Below are 16,260 nucleotides of genomic sequence, written 5' to 3' on the forward strand. Positions count from 1 at the left end.
GGATGTTCTAGGTATGGGAGAGCCAAGAACGAACCCATCACGAGGCAGAAACCATGCTGCCATGCTTCCGACCCCGAGGTCGTATTTATACCTAAAAAACGGCAAATACTGTCTCAGGCCGGAAAAAAACCAAACTAACCGTAAATACTGAGTACTTAACTTAGCTGCTGCGATAGCTGCACCGCTCCATAATAGAAAATCAATGAAAGGGCACAAAAAAACACAGAGAGAAAAATATCACAACCGACTCTGTGCGCTAACTTGGGAAAGAAAGGATAGCACCACCAGAGGCGCAGCAGTCGGCAGCATGGGATGGAGTAGTAGTAGTACGAGCTGCTCACTCTGTGGGTCGGCTCCCCTCTTGGAGGGATTTTGTAGTGGAGATTTCTATTGGCATTTGGCTCGTGTAGTGGTCGGTCACTCGCCTAGTGTTCATACCGACACCCTCCTGGAGGTGAGCGAGTCAGTTATACTGACCTTTTTCTTTATTTTATTTATTCTCTGGTATGTGTTAGTACATTTACCTAGAAATAATAGATTTAAAGGATATTTCGCGCAGCGACACGAGCTGAGCCCAGAAATTATATTATTAATTTTCAAATGCCACTGTCAAAATCTAGTTGTTTTAATACTTAATTTTCATAAGCAATTGGATTTTGCTCACTTAACAATATCTCTTAATATAAAGACTATTTTTTTTATTTTTATACAGAAGGGAACACAAGATGTGTATTTGCTTCTACCACTGTATAGTAGTTGGTTCTTATAGGTACAGAATCATTTTCTTGTTTATTGGTGCTAACAGGTTCATATACTAGTTACAAGTAATTATTTTTATTGTAGTGTCTTACCGAACAATTATAGAGCCGTGATTTCCACGAGCGGCAGGATACTAAATTCAAATTTAGCGCGTCGGCGTCGCCAACACTGGTGGTGATGACGTCATCTCCCTCCACTCGCGGGAGAACCAGGTACAACTGCCCAGGTGAATTCAATTCTTTTCCTGCCGGCGTCCGGTGAACATCGGTGGTCGGTGCGGTTGGATGACTTTCCTTCGCTTTTTTTCTTGTGGATTTGATCTTCGGAATTGGTGAAGTACTCTTTTTTGGCGTTGTTGTTATTTTGCTTTTTATTTAGGCGTTGCCATGTCGGATTCTAGTCCGTCGGGAGTTAGGTTTTGCAATCTCAGGATGTAAAACTAGATTATCCAAGTTAGAGTATGATTCTCACACTAAATGTGTTAAGTGTAGGGGACAGGTTTGTTCAGCAGATCGAACATGTAACGAGTGTAGTGATTGGACTGATTCTCAATGGAAGTTTTTTAGTTCATACTCGGAGAAATTAGCTAAAGACAGAATTAGAAAAGCAGCGCTTAGGGAAAGTAGACTTAGCTCTGCTTCGTCTTGCGATGCATCTGTTCCTTCTGTTTCTCCTCAAATTGTTATGTCGCCTTTAACTACACCTCCTATTCCTCCTACTAATCCCAACTTCTCCGGCTTCCCGTGTAGTTTCTTCCGACACCATTGCCAGTCTGGAATCGAGGTTAGATCAGAAATTTTCGGTACTAGCGAATACGGTTTTGCAACTTGGTAATTCAGTTAAGACGTTTTTGGAGAAAGCGGCTTCAGGTAAGATGTAGTTGAGGGTGCTGTCTGTCTGTCCTGACACGTCTCCTAGACAAAGGTCACTGTCCAGCTCCCCCGCACCGGGGAGAAGACATACCGGAAGTCCAAGGGAGTCGATCGGGATTTGCCCACAGACAGGCGCCTCTCTTGTTGAGCCTGTTGCGCCTCAACAGGGCTCGGTTAAGCGTTGGAAAGGTGTTGCGGTCAGACGCCTTTCGAATGATTCAAGCGATTCGTCTCCGGTCGCGCGGCGCTCTTGGCGAGATTCGCAGCCCGTTTCGCATCCCTTAAAGAGGCGTTTATCAGGCGCCGATTCTTCGCCTCCTCCAGTCAAGCGGTATAAGGAGCCTGAGAGTAGGGAGGGGTTGCGCCGCGGCCGTTAGCGGCTCATTCGTCGCCTCAATCTGTGCCTTTTTCGGCTCCATCTACTAGTAGAGATTGTGGTTTTAGCGCTGTAGCTAGCAGTTCTAAGGGTGTTTCTTTAGGCGCTTTTTCGTCTGTTACGCCTGATGCGCCTGTTTCGCCTCGAATTTCGGCGGCTCCGAGCGAGGCGCAAGTAGTTTTTTTCCGCCTCCTGCTGAAAACATTTAGGCTCTTCCAAGCCTACGTTAACTGTTTTTGATTCGTCTCTGGCGCCTTTGCGCAAGCAGTTTAGAGATGCTTACCAACTGGATGAATGAGTCCAAGGGTGGTTCGAAACCTTCAGATCCCGGTTGTAGTTCCGTCTACTTCTTCGGCGGTATCGGAGAATGAAGAAGAAGTAGAGGAGGAGGATTCACATCACCTCTCCGTGTTATTCAACTTCCTCCCTTAGTTTTCTTCTGGTATCTTTAGCCAGATTATTTTGAGGAAAGCTGCTCCGCGCTCCACCCAACTTAGTTCGACTTTTTTGATGAGGAGGAAAACTTCAGACCCTCTCCTCCCAAAAACAAAACTTCTATCTAAAGCGGTTAGACATCGTTTGAAAGAGACTGAGAAATGGATGTCTATGAAAAGAGGGACTTAGGGAAGGCTCTTTTTTGCTTAACCCATCCTCTAAGTTTGCATTCGGTAAGACCGGTATAGGTTTATGTAAACTGGGGAAGTCCTTCTTTCTGGGAGGTTTCTGCCCTCCCCCCAAGGGAGACTTCTTTCCAGTTTAATCGACTCACCTCTAGAAGATCTGCTTTCGCCGCAGCGAAAGTTTTCTTTACAGCGCCGGAGTTGGACCACGTTGTAAAGAATCAATTTAAAACTTTTGGAAGTCTTTAGCTTCCTTGATTGGACTATTGCGTTTTAGCGGCCAAGATCGAAGGACTGTCCTTCTCTTTCTCAGGAGTTAGCGGGAGGATTGGATTGGTTGTGTTCTGTCCTGTGCGGACAAATCCATTAGGGATGGATGTGATGAGTTAGCTTTTCGCTCATCGCCTTTGGTACCCCTTAAGAAAAAGCAACTTTGGTTGCTCCTTTGCTTCTAAAAGGGTTACTTCCCAACAGAAGTCTGCTCTCTTGTTTGCTCCTTTTGTGAAAGATAACCTCTTTCCAGACGATGAGTGTTGTCAATTTCGTCTGCGCTAGATAAGAAATCTACTTCGGATTTACTGGCACAGTCTACTAAGAGACCTAAAGCTCCTGTGGAGACTGTTCCTTCGGTTTCTCCTCTGGCCCAAGTGCCTTTTCGAGGGAGAAAACCCAAGCGCTTCTTTCGGCCGAAGTCGAATTTGCGACCTCAGTCTAAGGCTCGGCAAGGTTAACAAACCTTCCAAATGAAAGCTCGGTTCTTCATGCACCAGTGGGAGCCAGGCTGGCTCTGTTTTGGGAGGAATGGGAAAACAGAGGAGCAGAAGCCTGGGTAGTGCAAGTACTCAAGTTCGGCTATCGTATTCCTCTCGTTTCACCTCCCTCGCTCTCACCTGTGCCAATTCCATTCCAGGCATACTCTCCGGGCTCAGACAAATTTCTGGCGCTAGCCGCAGAAGTGGAAGCGCTTGTTCTCAAAGAAGCGATAGAACAGATAGAAGGGATTTTCCATCCAGGCTTTTAACAATCGCCTTTTTGTAGTTCCCATAAGTCATCAGGGGGCTGGAGGCCGGTTTTGGATGTGAGCGCCTGAACTTGCATGTCCAGAAAACAAAATTTCATATGGAGACCACTCGGTCGGTTTCTGGAGGTCCCATCAGACAGAGGGATTGGATGGTCTCTCTGGACATGCAAGACGCTTATTTTCCACATTCCGATAAAACATCGCGAATCTCGGAAGTACCTGAGGTTCATGTTCGAAGGCAAGGTGTTTCAGTTTCGGGCGCTTTGCTTCGGACTAGCGACCGCTCCTCAAGTTTTCACCAGGGTTCTATCCCCGATAGGAAGCTGGCTGCACTATTAGGAGTAAGAATCTCCCTCTATCTGGACGATTGGCTTCTCCGGTCGGAATCAGAGAGTCGGTGCATGAAGGACCTTGGAACAACTCTGGATCTTGCCAGAAAGTTAGGAATTCTGGTCAACAAACAGAAGTCCCAGTTGGTTCCATCTCAGAGCATCCTTTATTTGGGGATGATTCTGAATGCTCAAGTTTTTCGGGCTTTTCTGTCCCCCGACGAGGGTTCAAGGCTGTCTGGAGACAGTTCAGCAGTTCTTGGACAAAAAGGTAAGTTTTGCCAATCAGTGGATGAGGTCCTCCGGGCAAATTGACGTCAGTGGAGAAATTTGTGACGTTGGGAAGACTGCACATGAGACCTCTGCAGTTTTTCCTGAGAGCCTCTTGGTGCAGGAAGACACAACCAGACTCGATTACCTTTCCTGTCACAGATCAAATAAAAGAGGACCTAAGGTGGTGGCTCTCTCGAGCAAGGTTGGAAGAAGGGTTAGATTTACGACCCATCCTCCCGAACCTACAGTTCTTCCGATGCATCGGACACAGGTTGGGGAGCCCTACTGGGAAATCAACGGACTTCAGGAGCTTGGTCGGAGAAGGAGAAGAAGTTCCACATAAATGTAAAGGAACTGTTAGCAATTTTCTTGGGCTCAGACAGTTTCGGAGCTTAGTAGAAGGTCGAGTAGTGGCAGTGCATTCCGACAACTCCACGGCTCTCTCGTACGTGCGGAAACGGGTGGGGGACTCAGTCTTTCTCTCTGTACGAAGTAGCCAAGGATCTCCTCCTGTGGTCAAACGAAGCGAAGGTTCAGCTAGTCCCGAGATTTGTTCCGGGAAAGATGAACGTCCTGGCGGACGAGTTAAGTCGTCAACAGCAAGTGTTACCTCTGGAGTGGACTTTGGACAACAAGATTTGTCAGAAACTTTTGGCGCCTTTGGGGACGACCGTCAATAGACTGTCGCGACAATCAAGGACAACCGTCTTCCTCTCTTTTGTTCTCCAGTCCCAGATCCTCTAGCTTGGTCGGTGGACGCAATGCTGTTGGATTGGTCGGGTCTGGAAGCTTATGCATTCCCTCCGTTCGGTCTAATAAGAGAGGTGCTGAACAAGCTCATGTCGGCACAGCAATGTAACACTAACGTTAATCGCTCCCTTTTGGCCCAGGAAAGAGTGGTTCCCGGACCTTCTCCAGTTGTTAGTAGACTTCCCCAGACTTCTTCCTCCAGAGAAGTGGCTTCTCAAACAACCTCACTTCAAGAGGTTCCACCAAAACTTGTCCGCTCTAGCTCTGACAGGGTTCAGACTGTCCGGAATCTTGTCAGAGCGAAAGGATTTTCAAGAAGAGCTGCAGAAGCTATCGCTCGTTGTAGGAGAGAGTCTTCTAACAAATTCTATCAAGGGAAGTGGAGAATCTTCAGAGAGTGGTGTAGAAGCGCTAAAGTCTATACTTCTGCGAACCCTCTTTAACAGAAATAGCAGATTTTCTTCTATTTCTTGTAGGAACTCTAAGAAACTGGCTCCTTCGACGATCAGAGGATATAGAGCCATGCTCTCTTCGGTTTTTCGACATCGAGGTTTGGATATTTCCTCCAATTCAGATCTGTCGGACCTCATTAGGTCTTTCGAAACCACTAAGCTCCCGCAAGATACAGTGGCTTGGAACTTAGATGTGGTGCTTAAGTTCCTCATGGGGCCACCGTTTGAGCCTTTGAAGTCGGCTTCACTCAGGAACTTGACTAAGAAAGGCACTCTTTCTTATTGCACTAGCTTCTGCTAAGCGTGTCAGCGAATTGCACGCTATAGACAAAAGAGTCGGTTTCTCTCAAGGCAATGCTGTATTTTCGGTATCTTTGACCTTTCTAGCCAAAAATGAGAATCCTTCTAATCCTTGGCCGAGGAGTTTTGTGGTAAGGAACTTATCTGATTTGGTTGGACATGAGGAGGAAGAAAGGCTCTTATGTCCAGTCAGGCTATTAAGCAGTATCTGTTTGCCACTAAGGGTATTAGAGGACAATCTTCTAAGCTCTGGACCTCGGTTCAAAATCCCTCTCGTCCTCTTTCTAAGAATGCTATATCGTTCTTTATTAGAGAGCTTATCAGGGAAGCTCACTCGCAGTCCGAGAACGACAATCTTTCCGTTCTGAGAGTTAAAGCTCACGTGGTTAGAGCAGTGGCAACTTCTTTAGCATTCAGAAAGAATTTATCTTTAGCTTCGATTCTTCAGAGCACGTTCTGGAGATCGAATTCGGTTTTTGCGAGTCATTATCTCAAAGAGATAGAAACGGTTTTCGAGAATTGTAAAACGTTAGGTCCGGTGGCGGTTTCTGGCATGGTGTTGGGAGAAACGGCACAGGGGTCGTCACCTCTATGCTAACTTTTCACCTTGAATAGGTTGTCGAGTTCAAGGGAAGCTGGGGGTACTGAGTACCTGGGATACTCACCAGTCTGTTAGGTCAGATTTTACAATGGTTGGGTATATATGTTTTTAAATCTGGTGTTGGTGACAAATGTTTTGTATAATTGAATTTCTGGTCTTAGCCCAGGGCAAGGGCAATCTTTGTTGTTACTATCCTCCGTCAGTCAGCCTTGACTCGCTTGAACTACGGAAGGATTCCACTCCTGTAGAGGCTAACTTTGGTCAAATTCCAATTCCTCTACAATAGTAAGAAGAGCACCGACCAGAGGCAGTATCAGTCTGCTGTAGCTCTCTTACAAGGTAAGGTACAACAGACACCTTGAGTGTTTACTGGTATTGCAATAAATGTAACCATTTAAAAATACTAGTGGTCCACTGAATCCCACCTTCCCATAAATGTGTAATCAGCTCTATAATTGTTCGGTAAGACACTACAATAAAAATGAAATTTTCATTATTAAAATGAAGTTTTATTGTATACTTACCGAACAATTATGATTATACCCACCCTCCTCCCCTTAGGTGGACGGACGGGCAGAAAGAATTGGATTCACCTGGGCAGTTGTACCTGGTTCTCCCGCGAGTGGAGGGAGATGACGTCATCACCACCAGTGTTGGCGACGCCGACGCGCTAAATTTGAATTTAGTATCCTGCCGCTCGTGGAAATCACGGCTCTATAATTGTTCGGTAAGTATACAATAAAACTTAATTTTAATAATGAAAATTTCATTTTTGTGATCTCTCAATATCCCAAATTGCCAGCCTTAATTATTGTTTGACCTTTTCCCTGAAAATAATGTGATGGGTTTTAAAGTCATAGTAGTAGAGAGAGAAGTCTTTGTTCTCAATTTCCCCCACCCCCCCTCCTCAAGAGTAGTAGAGAGAGAAGTCTTTGTTCTCAATTTCCCCCACCCCCTCAAGAGGCAAAGAGGTGCTTGCAAGTTAGAGGTTCTGATGACTGAACAGTAGAAGTTTTAAGACCTTCAAGAAATGGATTTCCCGACCCCAAATACAAATCTAGTGTTATTCACATGACAATCAAGACAGAGAAGCATAACACAAAAAACGTGAGACAGGTATTTGAAGCATCCATACCATCAAGATATATACTGAAGAGATGGGAACCCAAACCACAGGAGGCCAATGTAGGTCACCAAGACAGGCACAGGAATGAATTAAACTTGGGCAGATATACTCAATGCTGAGACAGGAGTCTGTGTCATAAATACAGGCGACCCTTGCCTATTCAGGGTTCTGGATTTGTGGATTCCCCTATTAGCAGATTTTTCAATGGAACATATATGGTATACACATTATTCGCTGTATTTTTCATAGAGAAATATTCACTAACTACTTACTGTATTTTCATGACTAAATGCATTTTTTGTGATAAAACTATTAAAATACTCGGGTATAAGCATTTGTAGAGTTTTTTTTTTTTTTTTTTTTTTTGTGTTTGAACTATTAAAATAGGCAGTTATATGTTTTTAGAAGGGTTCCAAGTACTTGCAGGGGTTTGTGGTGCACATCCCCTGCAAGTATACTGGGGGTCGACTGTACCTAATAATGGAGTTCAGGAGTCTGAGACATGAACACCTAATACTGTACTGGAACCAAAGATATGGTTACTAGAGAAAACACTAGGGTTGTGACTCTGAAAAATATCTTGACTTACTAGAGATGTGAAGATGTTCCATTATGTCTGATTAGTACCTTGAACACTGGGTAGGTGCCCAAGCATCTCGTAATTGTAAGTTACTTTGATAAAAATGGTTAAGAGTTGGATGAAGTAATTCCATGTAGTAGGAATATAAAAGGACTAAAGGACTAACATGACCTTTACAGTGCTATATGTTTGATATAGAAAAAAATTATTAAAAGTGTGCTAGATTTTGAATAATTAATTTCCACTGAGGCTAAAGAAATGTTTTTTGGGGCCTAACTGTAGATTCAGATTTAATTTCTGACATCACAGAGGAACTTGCATCGTTTTCTTAATTTTTAAAATTAATTTTGACACATTGCTGAAAGATGGTATTATGTATTTTTTAACAGATGAGATGATTGTCTTCAAAACAAAATATAAAAGTACAAAAGAAGATTCTGATGGAAATCCAGTACTCTAGTATTTATAAAAATACATAATTCTAAAGTTTAAAGTACTGTAACCTCAGTGCTTTGTGTATTTATCTTCATTTCATTCCAAAGTTTGATTTTGTTTTCATTTATAATTTTTAACTGAATGCAGTACTGAGTCTTTTTAAGTGAGTGTTGTTATGAGTACATATTGTTTTGCAGTACATACTTAAATTGCTGGTCTTGTCAATTACAGTTATTCCTATTCTCACCTGCTAAATCTTCTAAGTTATTTCATTGCTCTGATTGAGTTAATGTCATTTGCTTTTCTCAGATAACCATTGTACAGTGTTGACTTCTAAACTTTTTAATTTTGTATAGTTTACAAGCAAGTGTTGCCTTATGATTTTTATTTATTTTTTTTATTATTGTAACATTTCTTCTCATCCTTAAGGTTTTCCTCTATACCAGCCTGGCGTCTTGATACATAATTTCTGACCATCCTTTTTTTCTTAGTACATTTTTTGCCATAATTCCCATGTGGTCACATTTTTCATCTGTAACATATCTTCATGATTCTTAGGCTTATTTATAGGCCAGTTCCTTATCATTCAGAATTGCTCTTCTCGTCTTATTACATATACATATGCAATTGCTCTTCTCTTCTCCTTACACATAAGCAATTGCTCTTTTCTTCTCGTTACATAAAAGCAATTGTTCTTCTCTTCTCATTACACATGTGCACCAACTATATCTCAGTTCTTGATGCCTGTAATATTTTCCTGACCTCCAAACATGACACATTTCTTGTACTTCCTCTTTGTTGATGTGGTCTTTCTTTGTTTGCCATTGTGTCCTATCATCATTGGACGTCTCTTCTGATGGGTAGCATACTAATTAAATGTCATGTTAAGGGATCACCTCATAGGACATCTCTGTTGGAGGTGCATGTTTCCTGGGAACTCAAGGTCTTCTCCTTTGTCCACAGTGCAATTACTCTGACAACGCACAAGTTGACAGTAGGATATTTAGAATGTATTTTGCCATAGGACATCCCCTTGGGTTATCCTATTATTATCTTTCTGTCACTTGGCAAAACCCATATTAGACCTCTTCTGTTCAACAGGGACAACAGGTCTTCTTGCATGGTCCCAGAGTTATTCATTAGAGCAGAGAACTCCCTTCCGCCTTCTGGGAACTCTCTGGGAGGTTGAATGATGGAGTGCTCAAACACCCTTCCTTGGATTTTCAAAAGTCCCAGGAAACTCCAACATGCTGATGTGGACTTGGTTGTCCTGTATGCTCCATGGCCCCAAGGCCATGAGCTCTTCGAGATGGGCACCCCTTCCTACAGAGGAGGCTCACAAGTACAGGAATAATTCAGAGCGATGAATTAAGGACAACTCCCTTTGTCAAGCCCCGAAGTCTTAGTTTAACCCTAGTAAATCCTTAATCCCAAGCTGAGTGATCAAGAGAGATTCCTCCTTAGAGCAGCCTTCTTTGCCAGTTTCATGTGGAGGGATGCCACCAATCACTAGGATCTTCATCTCTGGGGTCGATCCAATATCTTTTTCAGGAGATCTTCCCTGCGGAACAGTGACTCAGATGTAAGGCTATTTCTTCAGAGGATCTTTGTTACCCGTATACAAGATATGCTGTCTGCTACTGAGATTGGTGTTATCAAAAGGCTTTCTTTCCACTCAGATTTTCTGTTTAGTAGACAAGATCTTCTGAATGTTTTTCAGAACAGAGGTGGTTCCTTCTGTTGATACTGGCGAGGTGTTACGGACTTACTTATGATTGTTACATTGTTTATTCTCTTTTTTTATTTTTCTCTCTCTCTCTCTGTTATTAGTCAGTCTTTTCTTTGGTAGCCTTGGTTTGTATTTGTTTCTCTTGTAGTTTGTTATATGGGGTAATCTTCATCTATATTGCTTTGTTGTTGAGTTTTTCTCTCTTAGGAACTCATTGTTATATATTGTAGATTACTGACTATCTGGACGTCTTGCAGATTCTGAAATTAGATTAATTCAATTCTTTACATTTATCCAGTCTCTCAGGAGAATTTGCATAAGTTCTTTCATTGGATTCTGGGGAAGTTAAACACCATGTTTCTCTTCTTACGTATAATTGAAACACACAAATTCACTGTCTTATCACACAAAATGACACAGAGTAACAGAGTATAACCCAACGCGTGGGTTGCGTCCAGAGGTCAGTTCCTAACTAAACTTTTCTGTGATTTCAAATGAGCTCTGAACCTATTCTTTCAATTTGGGCTCCTCCGTATTTTCTACTGGGATACACCATACTTTTACATAAGTGGTCACTCTTGAACGCCTCCAGCTTCCGGTGCCACCCCTTTGCGAATCTTAGTGGGTGTCGTGATCCATCGTAACCACCTACTGGATGTGTCAAAGTTCAGATTTTCAACTTTAATCATCACCTTTTTGTTTTGGCGAAGGCACTGGTTTATTTAGTCTCACTTTTCAAACAACTACGACTGCAATCTGTTTCTACCACTCTTTCTACCTTTCCTTCGCCTTCATTTACCATAACTCTGCTTGTAGATTTCCCTAGCTAATATTCCATACATAAGTTTTCACACAGACTTCTTTATTCTTAACTTGATTAGTTTTTCTGGAGGATACGGACCTCTCCTCGTCCTCAGAATCCTCAGTGTGGTTCACAAGCTTGGAGTGGTCTTGTTCACCTAGGGAACTCAGACCTTCTACTTGGGACCTTACTATAGTACTGAGTATGGGACCTTACTCTGGTACTGAGTATGTATTCTCTCGTAACCTCCTTTGAGTCTATGCATCAATCATCTCCCAGGAAACTGACTTTGCAAGCAGTTTTCCTTCTGGCCTAGGCTTCCTTGAAAGGGTTGGAAAGCTTTAGGGTCCCATCAAGGACTGCATCATTTTCTGAACATCTCGTCTCCTAGAAGTTAGGTGTCATAAACTTCATGTTAACACAGGCAAGGTCAAGAAAGAGGTATCCTAGAACACCCTTTCGGGTTTCTAAATGGTGTTTAAACAAGCCTCATTGTTAAGTTCTACCACCGATTGGGTGCATGCAGTGTCGCATGACACTAGAGGCATACATTCCTCCTTGGCATTTTAAAGTACTTATTTTTTCATAGGATTTGAATGCTGATTCATGAGTCATGACTGCCTCAAACCACTTTCGTTTTTGTCTGCATGAAGAATGTTGTCCACAGATCCTTCGACACGTTTTCCTTGGGTCTAGTGGTGGCTGTTCAACAACTGTGACTCATTCAGTGCCCCTAGTAGGACAGTTTGTATCTTTCCTTAGATGATTGTGGTGTAGGGAATGGGGGAGTGACTGGCCTCCTCTTTTTTTTTTTTTTTTTTTTTTTTCTTCCCATACCTACGGGCAATTTGAAGAATATACACATCATACCCTGGAACTGGCTTGATACAGGTGAGCATTGCAGCCATACTGTTACAGCACTTTTCATGTTCCTTGCAACATGCAAATCTGCTTCTCGGTAGTTAAACTCCTTTCTCCAGCAAGGGGACTGAGGAGTGGTGACAAACCCGTTTCTTGCGGCCTACATGGTTTGTTGCTTTAACAGATATAGTAGTTCTTTACTACTGCCATGAATGCAATGAATCTGGTCATGTATCATTCTCTTTGAACCCAGTGGACTGAGGGTTTCATATCAAAATATCTAACATCTCAAAGGGTTATTTTCTCTTCTTTTAGCAATCTCATATTCTAAGAAGAATAATTGGGCATGGCAAACCTCCAGTCAGTTCAGGGTTCTCATACTTCCCTCCAAGTATGAGTCTATCCTATTGTTAAGACTGAAGGTTTGATCTTCCTATGAACAAATGAGAGAAATTTTTAAATTAATATGGGTTTCTCGTAGCTAACAAATCTGAGGTCTTAAAATTAATTGCCCACCTCTAGCCACCCCTTTTACATTTCATCCTAGGTTGGAAGAAGATTGGTGTCTCACTGAATTCAAGTGTGGTCTCTCGACTTGCTTCCACCTCAGCTATGCATCGGATGCCAGATGCCACAGATTCTTTCCATTTACAATATTTGGTTGTTTTTAACCGGTTTCCAGCTAGCACCAGAAGACTTATCCTATTGTTAAGACTTAAGGTTTGTTAGCTATGAAAAATACAAATTAATTTTGATTTTATTTTATTCTATTTTTATATGCTGGGTACAGAAATCCCATAATTCAAGCTGAGCATTTCTTACATAATATAAAAAGTATTGTGTTCATCCCTTCACAGTACCACAACATAACCATTTTTTGGATAGTATTGCCTCCATTTTTGTTTTGTCACTATTACCTCTTGATTTATATAGTACGTACTGCATAGACTTTCAGTTGTGTCCTTCAATTCCACTTCCCATTTTCAGATGTCATCCTGTGATTTAGATGTTAAAACTATATCATCTGCTCAAGAAAAATCCCAGTGCCAAACCTTTCTGCACTGCTCTGTAGTTTCTATTACAATGTTGAACAGTCAGGGGCTCAGTTTAACATTTATCTGAAATAATTGTTTTATCTGTCACTGCCTTCGCCCCAGATCTCGTGGTACTTATTTAAGAAGTCTATCTGGTATCCTTTGCCTTTGTATTATGTATATAATTTTTGTATTTGTTGAATGCCTTCTCCATTTACAAATACTATCTACTTTTTGTAGGACTTCTGTAGTAGCCTCATCTCTCAAGCCTCAGAGATGTTCTGAATATTGAATCACTAGGTTCATGGATTTGGTTCTAAATATTAAATTACTAGGTTCATGGATTTGGATACCTCTTCAGGATTAATCAATTGCAATATGTGGCCCCAGAATTCAAGGAAATTAAAATTTTGTCATGTTTTATGTATGCAAATTTTTTAATATCAAAGGTTGCCTCTTGAGAGAAGAGCCAATCTTTTCATCTACTGGAGAGATTCCTATTTCTACAAACCTCTGGAATCAAAATTTAGTTCCTGTAGGTGCTTGGCACATAAGGCAGTCCACCCGGTTAACAGTTGGGGTTCTGTTCCCAGCTAAGCGCCAATAACCGAAAATCATCGTTCACCAGAACATCACAATAATTAGCAGTGAGCAGAGAAATAGAAGTAATCTTAGGATCCTTGTCACCTCATTGACACACCTTTTTACATCTCGCCATATACTTTGCTGTACATGGGCATCTTAAAAAGGGTTGGGAGTTCATCTTGAAGATAACCAGCACACGGATACATCTTTCTGCTAGTTCTTCAATATTTTTATAGGTCCAGGTCTTTCATAACCTATGGAAAACAGTGATGAGTTTTGACTGGTAGTAATGCCATCTTCGTTATTTATGCTATGAAGGTGACACCTAGTTGACTTCTTTTTGCCAATGAGCAATGCACTCCAGTGGTTTTCCATTCCCTTTTCATTTTTTCGCTAAAGTACAGATCCCATGCAGGAAGATAATTTTATATTTCCTTAACTAGCTTTGGTCTTTATTTCTTATGAAAACACCATATTCTTTGGAAGTTAGAATTTCAAGTCATTGGTTCCTGTATGCTTGTTCCATATGAATAGGGGTAGCACATCTTAATAGTAATATTCATATTCATACACGTAAGCTTCTCATTATCAAATTTCTTGAAGCAGGTTCTCTTTGTTAATCACCCTTTGACTTTGATGTTGACTGGACAGGTGGTTACCAAATGTACCACATTAAATAATATTTCCTTCTCTTTTCTGTGCTAGGTAAGTGACTCGGCAAACTCCATACAACATAATTTTGGCATATTTTTCAGTTCATATTTGTATTAACTTCCAATGTGGTGGGAAGTTTGCTGTACAGCATACATGATGTGCATGACCAAACCATGACATCTTCATATGATGGGCAGCAGTGACCTTTTGTGCAACTTAGTTGTTACTAGACTTTGTTAACACCTGCCACAGACATTTTCTTCTACACTGTGTACTATAGTAATTTTAAATGTATGGTGCACCTGCCATTAGCTTTACCAGCTTTCTGGGTTATTATTGACACAGCTTAGATGCCACACACCTTTTAATGAGTACCTAAAGGCCTTATGCTATATAACAGGAAATCTCCTAGCTCATCTGCATGTGAAGTGCATTTGGAACTCATCTTAATTTTCTAATAGTTTTGATGCTAATATAGAAATCTATATCTGTTAAGAGAAGATTATCCAGCCTTTGCAGACTGGCTTTCTTAATTGGAGGGTGTGATGTAAATGTTGGACCTGGACATTTGAGAGAGACAGATATGTATTAAGATTATCTACATTTTATCCAATCAGTTATGAATATAGGCAGTCCCAGACTTAACGACGGATTTGGATTATGACGTTCTGAGGTTATGACACTTTTCAATTATATTCATCAGAAATTATTTCCAGTTTTACGGCGCATGTTCCAGGGTTACGTTGCTTACAACGCTGATCTGACAGAAGAAATATGACCAAAAATGCAAAATAACCAACATTTGAGGGTTTTTTTTTAATGAAAAATGCAATAAAAAAGGGATTTTGACGTAGGAAAAATCTATTTCTGGGCGAGGAAGCCGTGTCGCCCAGTGAAGTTTACATAGTTTTTAATAAAGCCAAAGCATTAAAAGTATATAATGGGCATTAAACAATGGAATAATGAGTGGGGTTCACCTACAAGTCCTTTGATACTGTCTCCCTGGGACATGTGTACCTGCTAGAGTTCTGCTTGGACAGAACAGCACCTCACTAAAATATAGAAGTGAGAGGTAGGATGAAAAATAAGATGATTCCTTCTATTTCTCTTTCTTCCATCACTACTTGAAGTACAGGTAGTCCCTGGTTAATGGTTAATGGCTATCTGTCTTTATGGCGCAAAATCGGCAATTTATGGGGCCGTAACAGTCCAAGTTTCGGTTAATGGCGCCATAAGGTGCCGATCATAGTTATGGCGCCATAACGTAACTAAAAGAGACGCCATTAACTAGTTATCGGCGCCACTGACAGAAACTTGGCGCCATAAATAGCCGAGTTTCAGTTAATGGCAGTTTTCGCGCTTATCAGTACCCCTCCGATAATGAACAATAAACGTCGGGGACTGCCTGTACCAGGTACTAATCTTATTAAAGTATTTTTGCACTATCTTTTTGCAAAAAGGTGAAGACACAGATGTATATTTCTACTTGGTATTTGGATTCATTGATGGGAGCTTAAGTGTTTTGATATAAGGAAAGAGTTGAACATCGATGGGAGCTTAAGTGTTTTGATATAAGGAAAGAGTTGAACATCGAGGTACATGATTTGAGTAGTGGCTCATCCTTTCTCTGTGGCAGCATCCTCTAACCAACGTTGGTGCATGCCTGATAGTTCATAATTTTTATTTATTCCAGTACGTACCAGAAGAAAAGGTGTTATTGGAATTTTTATTTTTGCACATTGGCGCATCATAAACAATTACAAATATTTCATGTTTCCTGACATTAAAATAATTATTTTACATTAAATTCCATCTCAGTCTTTCAGACTGGGCTGCATACACAGTATGAGACCATAATTTTTAAGAGATGAAGCAGTAACTGGGAAGCTCACTAAGGTAGTCCCTTGTTTACGACTGTTTCGGCTTGTGACATTCTGAGGTTACGGTACTTTTTAATTATATTCATCAGAAATTATATCCAGGTTTACAATGCATGGTCTAGGATTACGTCGCCGATCCAATGGAAGAAATGTTACTCCAAAAAGGCAAAATAATATTTGAAGGTTTTTTTTATTCGAAAAACACAACGAAAATGCAGTTT

At 41.3% G+C, this 16,260-nt stretch overlaps 1 protein-coding gene across 1 annotated transcript in view; it reads left to right on the forward strand.

The window, feature by feature from the left end:
• Positions 1–16,260, forward strand: part of LOC135197218 (uncharacterized) — a 185,124-nt gene that overhangs the window by 45,061 nt on the left and 123,803 nt on the right. The gene's annotated exons all lie outside the window — the stretch shown is intronic.

This window comes from Macrobrachium nipponense, chromosome 18, assembly GCF_015104395.2.
Source record: "Macrobrachium nipponense isolate FS-2020 chromosome 18, ASM1510439v2, whole genome shotgun sequence".
NCBI classification, from domain to species: domain Eukaryota; kingdom Metazoa; phylum Arthropoda; class Malacostraca; order Decapoda; family Palaemonidae; genus Macrobrachium; species Macrobrachium nipponense.